This window comes from Triticum dicoccoides, chromosome 5B, assembly GCF_002162155.2.
Source record: "Triticum dicoccoides isolate Atlit2015 ecotype Zavitan chromosome 5B, WEW_v2.0, whole genome shotgun sequence".
Classification (NCBI taxonomy): Eukaryota; Viridiplantae; Streptophyta; class Magnoliopsida; order Poales; family Poaceae; genus Triticum; species Triticum dicoccoides.
The window spans coordinates 133,069,329-133,084,608 of record NC_041389.1 but is presented as its reverse complement, the minus strand read 5'-3'; positions in this window follow the sequence as shown (position 1 = coordinate 133,084,608).

Below are 15,280 nucleotides of genomic sequence, written 5' to 3'. Positions count from 1 at the left end.
ACGGAGAGAGTACATATTAAAGAAGAACGGAAGAGGAACATGGTAAAGAGGAGCAAGCAGATTTTGGATAATAAAATGTTGGTTGCGCAGTCCCCACACATGATGAACCAGAGCGCATTAAGAATGCAACAGCCAGCTGTCTCTCGACCATTTCAGGCGGTTGGATGAAGATCCTATGTCTCCTAACCCATCTTCTTCCTCGTCTCTGATTATTCCCATATAGAACACTGCACGGGCCGCTAGCCGAACCACCGGCCCCCACCGCCTGTGTTCCTCCACCACCCCCACCCCCACCCCCACCCCAACCCCCACCCGCGTCGAGTTTTCTTCATTCGGCGAGGCCCCACAACCACCCAAGCCCCTTCGTTTGCGCCAGCGAACTCCGGCGAGCTCTTAGTCTACTGTGATTTAACTAGTGTGGAATATAAAAGGGGGAAAACCATAAGCATTGGGAGTATAGTGTTTAGCGTGCCATGGCGGATCTGAAGGTGCAAACCGGACAAAGGTGTAACGCCCCGGATACAACTTTCCATATTCGTAACTCCGACTCTTGCCATTTCCGGCTATGTGATTTATTATTTTCTCCGTGGTTGGGTTTTTGTCTGTTGTTTTGCATTTTGTTCTTGTTATGCATCTCGTCTCATGTCATCATTCGCATTGCATCGGCATCATTTTCATAAAACTTGCATCCGCTCGTAGTTGCCGTGTCCCCCGTTGCTTTTGTTGGCCGTTCCAGACCAATCAGGGTTTCACTTCCGTCTTGACCGTGACCACCTAACCTCTCTTGCCAGCTCGCAGCCCCCTCGCGTGCGCGCCCGAAACCTGCCCGGACCTGACCCGCTCAGCCATCACTGTTGGATCTGAATCATCCCCAAACATCCCGAAAACATCTCCGTTTTCTTATTTGGACTCCCTAGCCTATTTATACTCGACCGTCCGATTTAATCAGAGGGCCCAAATCTACCCTAAACCATCCCCTTTCCCTATATAACCTACCTCATTCCAAATCGGCTCAAACCCTAGACCCTAGGCAGACCAATTCCCTCCAATCCCGCAGCCGCCGCCGCTCTCTACTCGCAATCCGCGCGTACCCAGTCCCCTGCCTCCACTTGGCCAGATCCAGCGCAGCCAAGCCTCCACCTTCCCCTCCTCGATTTTTCCACTGATCCAACCAGCCGCTCCTCTCGATCCACCAACCGCAGAGCCTGCAGCCCGCTCCTCCCTCCTTCCAAATCCATCCATCCCGTAGCCACCCTCGCCGACCAGAGCACCAGGTCATGCTGCAGCTCCCCGTCGCCTCCCTCTTCTTCCTTTCCCTCTATCTGTTCCCTCTCTCAGCTCTCTCCTTCTCTTATTCACAGGAACAGGGGACGCCATGAACGAGACCGCCTGCTCGATCTCGTGCCCCTCGTTGACCGCCTCCGGCCACCTCTGCGCTGGATACGCGCCGGCCCCACCGGTCCTCGCCTCTACCTCACCCAGATCGACCACGAGCGTCACCAGCAGCAGCTTCAGGCAATCACCCCCAACCGTCCTCGACCTCCTCCTCATGCGGGACCTCCTCCGGAGCCACGACGCCTCCTAGCCGGCCCCGACTTTGCCTCGTTGTTCCGGCGAGTCCCCGACGAGCAGATGAGTGCCCCGCTCTGCTCTTCTTCCTTCCTCTCTCCCTGACGCCCTCCCTATCTATTCTCTAACCTTTCCCCTCTCTCTCTGTTCGGGTACAGGAGAGATGGAGCACCCAAGCCGCATGGGAACCGAGCACCCTCGCTGACAGTCCCTCGCCTCGCCGCCCCTTTGCCCCGCTCACCGGACCTCAGATCCCAGCCGCCAGCGCCCCTGTTTAGTGTGAGCAGAACGAGCGCCTGCATCGCTCGGTTCAGCCATGCGTTGACCGCGTGCGCGCAGCGACCGCCTCGGCCAGGCCCAGCCGCGCCCCTTCAGCCACCTCAACCCACCAGATCCGCTGGCCCAAGGCCCAATGTGAGCAGCCCCCCTCCGGTCCATCTCCTGTACACTGTTGGGCCAACTAGATTCGACCCGATGTGTTTTTTTTTCGTCTGCGATTTTATCCATTATCCAGTGAATTGCTGTTTTACAGAAAACCCCCTAGAGTTCATGCATTTAATAACTCACAAATGATGCATCATATGTAAATAATTTATATATGTAAAATGCTTAGAATTTTGTGTAGATTAATAATATGCCACTTTTATCCATGTTAAAAATGTTTAACTTGATGTTTGTTTAAATTTGCTAATATGCCATGTTAAAATGATTTATTTCATAACTAAATAACCGTAGCTCGGTTTCTAACAAACTTTATGTGTAAATGGGGTGGAAAAATGCCTAGTTTAACATGGTGAATTTTATTTTGCTGTTTAACAACATTAAAATTGTGTTTAGGGCAGAACAGTACCAAATCAAAATATGCATGTGAGGATTTTCCGGAATTGTTGTTTGTAACTTCTGACCTCATTTAAACTTGCCTAGATATGTAGTTTCATTATGTTTCACCTCTTGCCATGTTTAACAACATTTAATATTGTTGTGTGCCTAAACGAGAGCGAACTAAATAACTTGAATGTGGTGTTTCGTCAATATGCAACTCATTGCATATTGAGCTCCACTTAACTTGTAGTATTGGTTGTCGCACTTTGCCATGCCATGCCTCATTAAACCGGACATGCATCATGCTTGTTTGTGCATCATGTCATGTTTATGCTTGTGTGTTTACTATGTTGTTTGCTTCTTTCCGGTTTTGCTTCTTCTCGATAGTTCCTGTTTTGTTGTGATCGTGAGGATTCGTTCGACTATGCTTGGTTCGTCTTCGCCCGTTCATCTTCTTCATGGACTCGTTCTTCTTCCTTGCGGGATTTCAGGCAAGATGACCGCTACCCTGGATCTCACTACTATCATTGCTATGCTAGTTGCTTCGTTCTATCGCTATGTTGCGCTACCTATCACCTGTTTATCAAGCCTTCCCAAATTGCCATGTCAGCCTCTAACCTTTTCACCCTTCCTAGCAAACCATTGCTTGGCTATGTTACCGCTTTCCTCAGCCCTCTTATAGTGTTGCTAGTTGCAGGTGAAGTTGAAGATTGCTCCATGATGGACAGGATTATGTTGGGATATCACAATATCTCTTATATTATTAATGCATCTATATACTTGGTAAAGGGTGGAAGACTCGGCCTTATGCCTGGTGTTTTGTTCCACTCTTGCCGCCCTAGTTTCCGTCATACCGGTGTTATGTTCCCGGATTTTGCGTTCCTTACGCGGTTGGGTGATTTATGGGACCCCCTTGATAGTTTGCTTTGAATAAAACTCCTCCAGCAAGGCCCAACCTTGGTTTTACCATTTGCCTCACCTAGCCCTTTTTTCCCTTCGGTTTCCAGAGCCCGAGGGTCATCTTTATTTTAACCCCCCCCCCCCGGGCCAGTGCTCCTTCGAGTGTTGGTCCGAAATGAGCAGCCTGCGGGGCCACCTCGAGGCAACTCGAGGTCTGGTTTTACTCGTAGCTTGACTTATCCGGTGTGCCCTGAGAACGAGGTACGTGTGACTCCTATCGGGATTTGTCGGCACATCGGGCGGCTTTGCTGGTCTTATTTTACCATTGTCGAAATGTCTTGTAAACCGGGATTCCGAGTCTGATCGGGTCTTCCTGGGAGAAGGTATATCCTTCGTTGATCGCAAGAGCTTATCATGGGCTAAGTTGGGACACCCCTGCAGGGTATAATCTTTCGAAAGCCGTGCCTGCGGTTATAGGCATATGGGAATTTGTTAATGTCCGGTTGTAGATAACTTGACACCAGATCCGAATTAAAACGCATCAACCGTGTGTGTAGTCGTGATGGTCTCTTTTCGGCGGAGTTCGGGAAGTGAACACGGTATTTGGGTTATATTTGACGTAACTAGGAGTTCAGGATCACTTCTTGATCATTGCTAGCTTCACGACCGTTCCGCTTGCTCTCTTCTCGCTCTTATTTGCGTATGTTAGCCACCATATATGCTTAGTTGCTGCTGCAACCTCACCACTTTACCCCTTCCTTTCCCTTTAAGCTTTGCTAGTCTTGATACCCATGGTAATGGGAATGCTGAGTCCTCGTGGCTCACAGATTACTACAACAACAGTTGCAGGTACAGGTTTTGCGATGATCATGACGCGAGAGCGATGGTTACTTGTTTTGGAGTTCTTCTTCTGCTTCTTCTTCGATCAGGGGATAGGTTCCAGGTCGGCAGCCTGGGCTAGCAGGGTGGATGTCGTTTGAGTTTCTGTTTGTGTTTCATGCGTAGTCGGATGGTGCTCTTATGTAATATGATGTTGTACTCGTGTGGCATTGTATGCCTCTTGTATGTATCCCCATCTATTATGTAATGTTGATGTAATGATATCCACCTTGCAAAAGCGTTTCAATATGCGGTTCTATCCTTGGTGGGACCTTTGAGTATCTTTAGGATAGTATCGCATATTGGGCGTGACAAAAGGCAACTTCGCAACCAAGACAAGAAATCGGAGTAAAGCAGTGGCGATCTATTTTCTTGCTGTGATAAATAAGTTGACCAGATACGAAAGAGTACCGCCTCTGGTGCGGCGCCGTGTACGCATCTGCTGAGAATTTGACGGTGTTGCGGTAGCGATGGCTGTCGGCAGCGTGGAAGCAGATCTAGGAGGGTAGACGGTGGCGGCGGGGCGCGGTGGACGAGACGGTCGTAGGAGCGGCGCCAGCAAGGTGGACGACAGCGGGGATGAAGCGAGAGGACGGGATGAAAGAATCCCGGTCCGCAGCCATGTATGAGAGAGGTCGATCTCTTGTAATGGACAGCGGCGTCGGCATATCAGCTCCGGCATGGTGGAGGACGACGGTGGATGGGGTGGTGGCAGCGGCGGGCGAAGGAGGGTGGGGTGGAGAGGGTGTTTTGGCACCCACGGAGTACGAATGGGGAAAGGGAAGGTAGAGAGGAAGGGGGAAACATGTATTCAGGGCGCGCTTGTCTCAAATGCGAGGAAATTTACAAACTTAGCCCCCGTTTCAAATTCTACTACATCACAGCAACATTAGTCGGTTGGGGATAGGACGGTAATCTCGCATACACCGAATATTTGCCGACGGGAGTTTGTTTTTGGCGCCCACCATGTATATGAATATGAATCGGGGAGGGAGTCGATTTCGGTCGAGGACACACTGTGTTTTGGCACCCACCGTGTATGAATCCGGGTGAGAGGCGGTTACAACACGTTTGGGAGAAATTACAAACCTACCCCTATCGAAACCTATAGAAATCCAGCAGATAGGCTTTGCGTGGCAGGGATAGGCAGTTGTGATTTCCATCTCGCGGATTTTGGTTTTCGGCGGTTACTGCGACTTTCCCCGCTTCATTCAAATTTTGCAGAGTGCATGTTTACCGTGCCAACTCAATTCGAATCCCGTTTGTATTCTATTTTTTCGGGCGGGATCCATTTTCAATTGGAATTACATTCTATATCACTACATAAAAAAGACACATCCGTGACATTTTGGGCCGAACGAAATTTTTTTCTGTCATACATATGACACTTCTATGACGATATTTGTGACAAACCCCGGTATCATCATAGATGTGGTGGGCTCCTACTTCTATGACAAAAAATCACGACAGAAAATGGGCTTTTCGTCCTGGGCGGGCCAGAGATGCAGCTGCATGACATTCTTTGGGCCGTCCATGACGGAAAAAACCGTGGTAGAAGCAAGGGGGAGGAAAATTTTGGGGAGTTACCGGTTACGGTGGGAGGTCGAGGGCCGAGCGATGCGCGTTTGTCTCGTACACGTAAGCGCGTGTGTGCGAGGCGTTGGCTCTAACTGAACCCGAGTGAGGCGTTGGGCTCTAACTGAACCCGAGCAATTGCACTGCAGGCTACGCGTTACTGAACCCGAGCGATCGATCGATGGCTGTTAACTGAACCCGATGGAGCGATTCCTTCGGTACTGCTGCTAACTGAAGCCGATCGATTGGATGAACAGTGAGCGTCGCGAGGGGGGGGGTGGATGAACAGTGAGCGGTGGCGTTGCCTCTGGATGAACAGGCCCCCGTGGTGTTGAGGGCTGGATGAATAGTAGATGGCGGAGGGGTGGCCGTGGAGGGGTGGTTGAACAGGACCCCGTGGTGTGGAGGGCTGGATGAACAGTAGACGGTGGAGGGCTGGATGAACAGTAGACAGTGGAGGGGTGGTTGAACAGTAGCCGGTGGAGTAGCGCGCGGTGGAGGCTGGATGAACAGGAGCCCGTGGAGGCTGGAGGAGGTCGACGGTAGCCCGTGGAGGCTGGAGGAGGTCAACGGTGGAGATGAACAATATCCTGTGGAGTCCCGTTTTGCGGTACGCCACACCCCTCCCGATGAACAGGACACGCGTTTCGACCGTAGCGCTCCAACACAAGTCCATTTCATCCGTTTTGCGGTACGCCACATCCCTCCCGATGAACAGGACCCCCGTTTCGACCGTAGCGCTCCAACACAAGTCTGTTTCGTCCGTTTTGCGGTACGCCGTACCCCTCCCGATCAACAGGACCCCTGTTTCGACCATAGGAGGTCGTTTCCTCCGTTTTGCAGTACGCCACACCCCTCCCGATCAACAAGACCCCCGTTTCGACCGTAGGAGGTCCAATTCCTCCGTTTTGCGGTACGCCACACCCCTCCTGATCAACAGGACCCCGTTCTGAACGTAGGAGGTCTGTTTCCTTCATTGTGCGGTACGCCAGGCCTCGTTTCCATCGCCTATTCCTTCCAAGCCCTCCCAATGAACACGACCACGCATTCCATTCCGACCCAGCCGGTTGGCTCCCCATGAACACGACGACGACGCTGTTTCTCCGTTCCGAGCCAGCCATGTACGTATGCGCGAGTAGGCGTTCGAGAACCTGCACGTATGTACGTACGTGGCCGTATTTTCTTTCTTGTACCCTCGCCGATGTACGTACGTGTACATGCTACGTGCGCGCCTCTACTACGACACGTGTGCGCCTCTACTACGACACGTGCGCGCCTCTACATCGACCAGTATGTACGTACACGTTCGTGACCAGAATGACAACGCTATGTACGCTTCGACCAGGTGGGTCCCAACTGTCAGGCACTTCCTTGCCTGAGAAGATGTAGCTGGTGGGTCCTAGCAGTCAGGGGGGCGAATCGTTTTGTTTTTTTTTTGCCCGGACGCACTTCCTTGCTTGCGAAGATGTAGCTGGTGGGTCCCAGCGGTCAGGAGGGCGAATCGTTTTTTTGTTGCCCGGACGCACTTCCTTGCGTGCGAAGATGTAGCTGGTGGGTCCCAGCAGTTAGGGGGGCGAATCGTTTTTTTCGGACGCACTTCCTTGCGTGCGAAGATGTAGCTGGTGGGTCCCAGCAGACAGGGGGGAACGTTTTTTCGCGAAATACGGTGGCCCGTCCGGTGGGTCCCCGCTGTCAGGTGGAGGAATAATTATTTTGCGCGTAATAAGGAGACACTTCCTTGTTGCGGCCCTGGGCCCAGCTGTCAGCCACTCCACATATAGTCCACGTCAAATGGAAGCCATTCCTTGACCACGTTGACCGAGCCGCGCCGAGAGCACCAGGGCGGTGGACGACGGTGAGGCCTAGGAAGGGGACGACGCGGAGCCGGGGAAGACGCGGCAGTGGATGCCGACGCCTAGAGGAGTATGAGGGTTCACTCATTCGACTGTGGTGTGAGGTTGCCGTCGCCGCAGAATAACAGGGGGTGTGGGTGCATAGAGGGATGGCCTGGCCAGCGGTGGGAGTAGTAGGGGCAGTGAGGCCTCCGCGGCATCACAGCCAGCCACGGGCGGCAGGAGCAGGCGGCACGACCGGCGCTGCTTTGGGCGGCTGGAGCAAGAAGACCAGAGGTTGAAGAAGCACTACGGCCGTTGGATGGACATCGTACGGTCACTAGAGCTAGAATCGTTGTAGGACCTTGAGAAGAGGTGTCTAGAGGGGGGTGATTAGACACTAAGTACCAAAGTTGCAGTTTTTAGGTTTCTTTAAATTTTAGTGGAGTTTAGGCACAAGTTTAACATTCACAACATATAGCAAGCAAGCATGCAAAGAGTATATGAGCAGCGGAAAGTAAAGCATGCAACTTGGAAGAATGTAAAGGGAAGGGTTTGGAGGATTCAAACGCAATTGGAGACACGGATGTTTTTGGCGTGGTTCCGATAGGTGGTGCTATCGTACATCCACGTTGATGGAGACTTCAACCCACGAAGGGTAACGGTTGCGCGAGTCCACGGAGGGCTCCACCCATGAAGGGTCCACGAAGAAGCAACCTTGTCTATTCCACCAAGGTCATCGCCCACGAAGGACTTGCCTCACTAGCGGTAGATCTTCACGAAGTAGGCGATCTCCTTGCCCTTACAAACTCCTTGGTTCAACTCCACAATCTTGTCGGAGGATCCCAAGTGACACCTAGCCAATCTAGGAGACACCACTCTCCAAGAAGTAACAAATGGTGCGTTGATGATGAACTCCTTGCTCTTGTGCTTCAAATGGTAGTCTCCCCAACACTCAACTCTCTCTCATAGGATTTGGATCTGGTGGAAAGAGGGTTTGAGTGGAAAGCAACTTGGGGAAGGCTAGATATCAAGATTCATATGGTAGGAATGGAATATCTTGGCCTCAACACATGAGTAGGTAGTTCTCTCTCAGAAATAGGATGCTGGAAGTGTAGGTTCGGTCTGATGGCTCTCTCCACGAATGAAGAGGAGGTGGAGGGGTATATATAGCCTCCACACAAAATCTAACCGTTACACAAAATCTACCAAACTCGGTGGGACCGAATCGTTAAACTCGGTCAGACCGATTTAGCAAATAATGTGACCGTTAGGGTTTTCGGTGGGACCAAAATGCAACTCGGTAGGACCGATATGGTTAGGGTTAGGGCATAACGTAATCTCGGTAGGACCGATTACACAAACTCGGTAGGATCGATTTTGGTAATTAGCTAACCAGAGAGTTGGTCAGGCAAACTCGGTTTGACCGATTATCAAACTCGGTGGGACCGATTTTGATAATAAGTTAACCAGAGAGTTTGCATTGTAATCTCGGTATTACGGATTGCTCAAACTCGGTGAGACCGATTTTGATAATGGACATACATAGAGAGATTACAATCCCATCTCGGTGAGACCGAGATCCCTATCGGTGAGACCGATTTGCCTAGGGTTTGTGGTAGTGGCTAAGACATGCAAACTCGGTGGCGCCGGATAGAAAGAATCAGTGGTGCCAAGTTTGACTTTAAGTTGAGGACATATGTGTGGAAGTGGGAAAGAAGTTGAGGGTATTTGGAGCATATCACTAAGCACTTGAAGCAAGAGGCTCATTAAGCAACACCTCATCCCTCCTTGATAGTATTGGCTTTTCCTATAGACTCAATGTGATCTTGGATCACTAAAATGTAAAATGAAGAGTCGTGAGCTTGAAGCTTGAGCCAATCCTTTGTCCTTAGCATCTTGAAAGAGTTCCCACATACTTTAGTCCATGCCACTCCATTGTTGAACTTGTGTGAAATATACTAGATAAAAGTGTTAGTCCAAGAGGAGATATGTTGTCATTAATTACCAAAACCACCTAGGGAGCACTTGTGCTTTCAATCTCCCCCTTTTTGGTAATTGATGGCAACATACATCAAAGCTTTAGATAGAGATATAAAGAATAGCAAGTAAAGCTTTGGAAAGACATTTAACAAGCATAGGCTCCCCCTACATGTATGTAATCATGTGGCTATTGAAAATGGAAGCATGTGATAGCATAACCATGATAGAGCAGGCAATGTGTTACATGTATCTTGGCCATATGCATCAGAGCAAAAAAATATTAAAGGAAATACCTTCATGCCCATGAGTCCTTCTTGCAAACAGTATGTACATCAACAAGAATTCCTCATACACATGATTGTGATGCATATACTTACCTTGTAGTCTTGAGTTGTCTTAGGATGAAATGAACCTGCGTAAACAAGGTTAGATAACACAGATACATCTACTAGCCAGAGCAAACAGAAGAAATCACAAGAATACCAAGACTGGGATGACATGTAGAGAGTGAGTACTAGGTAGTACAGTGGATTAGACATGTCCCCAAGAGTAAAGATATGCAATGAATTTGAATGATTTCTTTACCCTAGATGTCTTGCTCCCCCTGAATCTAACATGGGATACTGGGAGAAGATAGGGAACAGAAAATCAGAGCTGAAAGAAAACAGAGCTGAAAGATATGAATGATGATCAGAACTAATGCAAGCTAATGCAAATAAGCACATATGAACATGTCTTTCCCATCAAGAAGACATGTGGCATCTCTCCTCTTGAACACCAAGCATCTGGGATCCTTGAGAAATACATTCTACTTAAGTATCCTCTCCCCCTAGAGATCTCTCTCTCTTCCTGAAGGATCTCTCTTCCCCTATGAGATGTGATCTCCCTCTAAATGATCTCTCTCTAAATGATAGGCTTTGATGTGATCTCTCTCTCCCCCTTTGACATCAATTTCCAAGAAGGGCTTGATAAAGATGTAATCTCTCTCTCTCCCTCTGGAATTTGTCGTGAATGGGTTTGATCCTTGAGTCACAACATAAAGCAATGATTAACAATGTGATGCTTGTAGAGGACAAGATTCATTGAGTGGGGCTGGATCAGAAAAATATCAAAATATGTGGCAAAGAGTTTTTCCTGTTATGAAATCGGTGGCACCGAGTGGTATGCTTTGGTGGTACCGAAAATTTTCGGTTGGACCAAAAATAACAAATCGGTGTAACCGAGTTCATCGCAGTGAAAACACTTGTCACCTCAGCTCACTAGACTAATAAGATCTCACAAAGATTTGCAAGGAATTTACTAAATGATATGCAAGGAATTAGATGCAGAAAATGAAGAGCAAACAGAAAGAAATCTAGATGAAGTTTTTTTTGAAAGGGGAAACAAATATGCATGAGACAAATGCAAAAACACTGAAGAAAACACAAGGGAACTCCATCTAGAGATGGTCGGCGACGAAGTCACCTATGTTAGAGTATATTGACTTAGGAGTCAAGTTAGATCACTTGATCATAGGTCATACTCATCGTTTAAGCTCAAAATGGGGTTGCCATTTTTCGTTTAAGCATCTTGATGTATTCACATCTTGTCGAGTTGCTTTAGCTCATGACTTGGAGTAAAGCTTCTCTAAGATGGAATAACATACCTTGGTTGGTGGTGTTGTCCATGTAGTTGAACTTGTGTGATTTGCTCGAGGTTGATGTAGCTCATCAAGAATTTGGAGCACCACTTGGAATTTGAGTCCATCTACCTACATGGGTTAGTTCTTGCAAGGAAGAGCACTTGTATATCCAAAAATGACAATCATGAAACTCAACATAGAATTTGTCAAAGGATATGTTCGAATGGTTTCGTGCTTCCTTGTCTTCAACTACCTTTGTATAGAGACTTGCTGATGTAGAGATTGCTCAAGATGTGAGTAGGTTACAATCTCATGGAGTTTGATTCAACCAAGTACCTACATGGGTTAGATAACATGCAAGATACAAATATATCCAAGACATAAGATTTTCATCATAAGAGAAATATCAAGGATTAGTCATAGGCTCATGTCTTGCATGTATCCAATGGAGTTTCTACTCCAAGTTTGAAGCATCAATGATGTTCAATTCTCCTCTTAACCTGCAAAACACTTTCTCATCAAGAGGTTTAGTGAATATATCCGCTAATTGCTTTTTGGTGCGAACATTCTTAAGATCAATGTCACCCTTAGCAACATGATCTCGAATGAAATGATGACGAACTTCAATATGCTTAGTTCAAGAATGTTGCACAGGATTATGACCAATTTTGATAGCACTTTCATTATCACAAAGCAATGGAACATGTCTCACGTATATCCCATAATCTTTAAGAGTTTGGGTCATCCAAAGTAATTGAGCACAACATGAACCAGCGGCAATATATTCAGCTTCGGCGGTGGATAAGGATACCGAGTTTTGTTTCTTGGAAAACCAAGACACAAGAGATCTACCAAGAAATTGACAAGTACCCGAAGTGGACTTTCTATCAACCTTGTCTCCGGCATAGTCCGAGTCGGAATAGCCAACAAGATCGAAAGAGGTCCTCTTAGGATACCAAATGCCAAAATTTGGTGTATGAATTAAGTATCTCACTATCCTTTTCACAGCCTTAAGATGACATTCTTTAGGAGCAGCTTGATATCGTGCACACATGCACACACTTAGCATAATATCGGGACGTGAAGCACGTAGATATAACAATGAACCAATCATAGAACAATAAACCTTTTGATCAACCGGTTCACCATCTTTGGTCAAATCAAGATGTCCACTAGTAGGCATGGGTGTAGACATACGTTTGCATTCTTGCATATTGAACTTCTTGAATAAGTCCTTAGTGTACTTCGTTTGAGAGACAAAAGTACCTTCGTTTGCTTGATTTGCAACCCAAGAAAGAATTTGAGTTCACTCATCATAGACATCTCAAACTTCTCCGACATTAGCTTCCCAAACTTTTCACTAAAATGAGGGTTAGTTGAACCAAATATAATATCATCAACATAGATTTGGCACACAAATAGTTCACCATTAACCCTTTTAGTAAAAAGAGTAGAATCAATTTTCCCAATTTCAAAGCCTTTTTCAATAAGGAACTTGGTCAAGCATTTGTACCAAGCTCTAGGAGCTTGTTTAAGACCATAAAGAGCTTTGTGAAGTTTGTAAACATGATTGGGTTTCTTAGGATTGACAAAGCCGGGAGGTTGTTTAACATAAACTTCCTCCTCTATTTCACCATTTCGAAAAGCACTTTTAATGTCCATTTGGTACAAGGTGATATCATGGTGATTAGCATAGGCAAGTAAGATGTGAATGGACTCAAGTCTGGCAACGGCGGCGTAAGTCTCACCATAGTCCATACCTTTGACTTGTGTGTAGCCTTGGGCGACGAGACATGCTTTGTTGAGAATTACTTGTCCATCTTCATATTGCTTGTTGTGAAACACCCACTGGGTACCAATGATGTTGTGGTTGTTGTCGGGCTTCTCAACCAATGTCCAAACTTGGTTCCTCTCAAAGTTGTGTAGCTCTTCATGCATAGCATTTATCCAATTCGGATCTTCCAATGCTTCTTTGACCTTCATAGGTTCAATGCTAGAGATGAAAGAATAGTTTTCATAAAAGTTAGCTAAACGAGTTTTAGAGCGAGTGATTCTCCCAGTTTGAATATCATTGTAGATTTGCTCGACGGGATGGTCTTTAGCAATTCTTGCTCGAACTCGTGAAAGCTTTTGCTTGGATCTTCGTTGAACATCTTCTTCATCTTGTTCTTCTTCCTGGTGTTCTTCATTGTTGACGTTGTCGTTCTCTTGTCGTGGTGGATAAGGAGGTCGTTGATGTTCATCTTGATGCACTTCCTCATTTCCTTCATATTGGTGTGTCCCACTTGTGGATGCTTCCGCATCAACTCTTGGTTCACCTTGTCATGAAGTAGAAGCTTCCACTTGGACAGACAAGGTACTCTCCTTCACCTCCGTTGGACGAACCTTGCCAATAGACAAGTCTTGGATTGCTTCCGAAGGATCTTTGTCTCGTACATCAATTGGCAATTGCTCTACTTGCGAGCTGTTAGATTCATCAAACTTCACATCTACCGTCTCTTCAACCTTTCGGGTGAAATTCTTGTAGACACGGTATGTGTGAGAGTTTGAGCCATAACCTAGTAGGAAACCTTCATGAGACATAGGAGCAAATTTAGAACGACGATGCTTATCAAGAATGTAGCACTTTGAGCTAAATACTCGAAAGTATCCAACTTGGGGTTTGTTATCGGTGAGTAGCTCGTATGCGTCTTGCCGAGTAGCTTGTGAAGATACAAGCGATTTGTTGCATGACAAGCTGTCTCAACCGCTTCCGCCCAAAAGTGCTTCGGCGTCTTGTACTCATCAAGCACCGTTCTCGCCATTTCGATGAGCGTCCGGTTCTTCCTCTCAACAACTCCATTTTGTTGAGGTGTGCACGTAGCCGAGAACTCGTGTGAAATCCCTTCTTCATCAAGAAATGTGTCCACATTTGCGTTCTTGAACTCCGTTCCGTTGTCGCTGCGAACCTTCTTGATCTTCACTTCAAATTGATTTTGGGCCTTCCTAGCGAAATTTTTGAAGATCTTCTGAACCTGCGATTTATCATCAAGAAAGAACACCCACGTAAATCTGGAAAAATCATCAACTATAACTAGACCAAAAGAATTTCCACCGAGACTCTTGTAAGAGTTGGGACCAAAGAGATCCATGTGAAGTAGCTCAAGTGGCCTCTTCGTGGTCATGATGTTCTTCACGGGATGCCTTCCTCCAACCTGTTTACCTGCTTGACAAGCGCTGCAAAGTCTATCCTTATCAAAAATGACATCATTAACTCCAAGGATATGATTCCCTTTAATAAGCTTGTCAAGGTTTCTCATGCCAACGTGACCTAGTCGTCTATGCCATAACCAGCCTTTTGAGGATTTAGCAATGAAGCAAGTTTTAGGTTGAGCCTTTTTAGTGAAATCAACAATGTATAGATCACCTCTACGCACTCCGGTAAAGACCATTTTATGATTGTCTCGACGAAACACTTGGCAATCTACTTCAGTAAATAGAACATTGAAACCGAAATCAGCAAGTCTAGATACTGAAAGTAAGTTGTATCTAAGAGATTCAACGAGCATAGCATTTTGTATGGAGCTATCATGTGAGATGGCCACCTTACTGAGGCCAATCACCTTACCCTTTGAGTTGTCACTGAAAGTGACATACTTTCAGTGACTATCATTATCAGCAAGCTCACGAAACATGTCTTTATCTCCGGTCATGTGATCGGTACATCCACTATCAAGAACCCATTCCTTTCCTCCTGACATAAGACCAAAATGTCTCATTGCATCATCAAGATCGAAGTCACTATCCTCATCCTCATCATATTATCCATGTTCAACATCGTCATGTAGTGGATCAAATCCTAGAGAGGGTGATTCATTAGAATGATTTTGACAATGATCTTGTCTATGAATTTTTATAGCTTCGGAAATAATGTCACTATTAATACCAACATTTCCTTTGGCACGCATAAGGTTTGTAAGCTCAAATAGACGATCACCAAACATAGGATCACTAGTATTCATTTTACTCAAAGCAATAGACTTATGGAGAATTTCATCAAGATTTTTCAAAGAATAATCAAGAAATCGTTCCTCAAGAAATTTCCATATAGTGTAGGCAC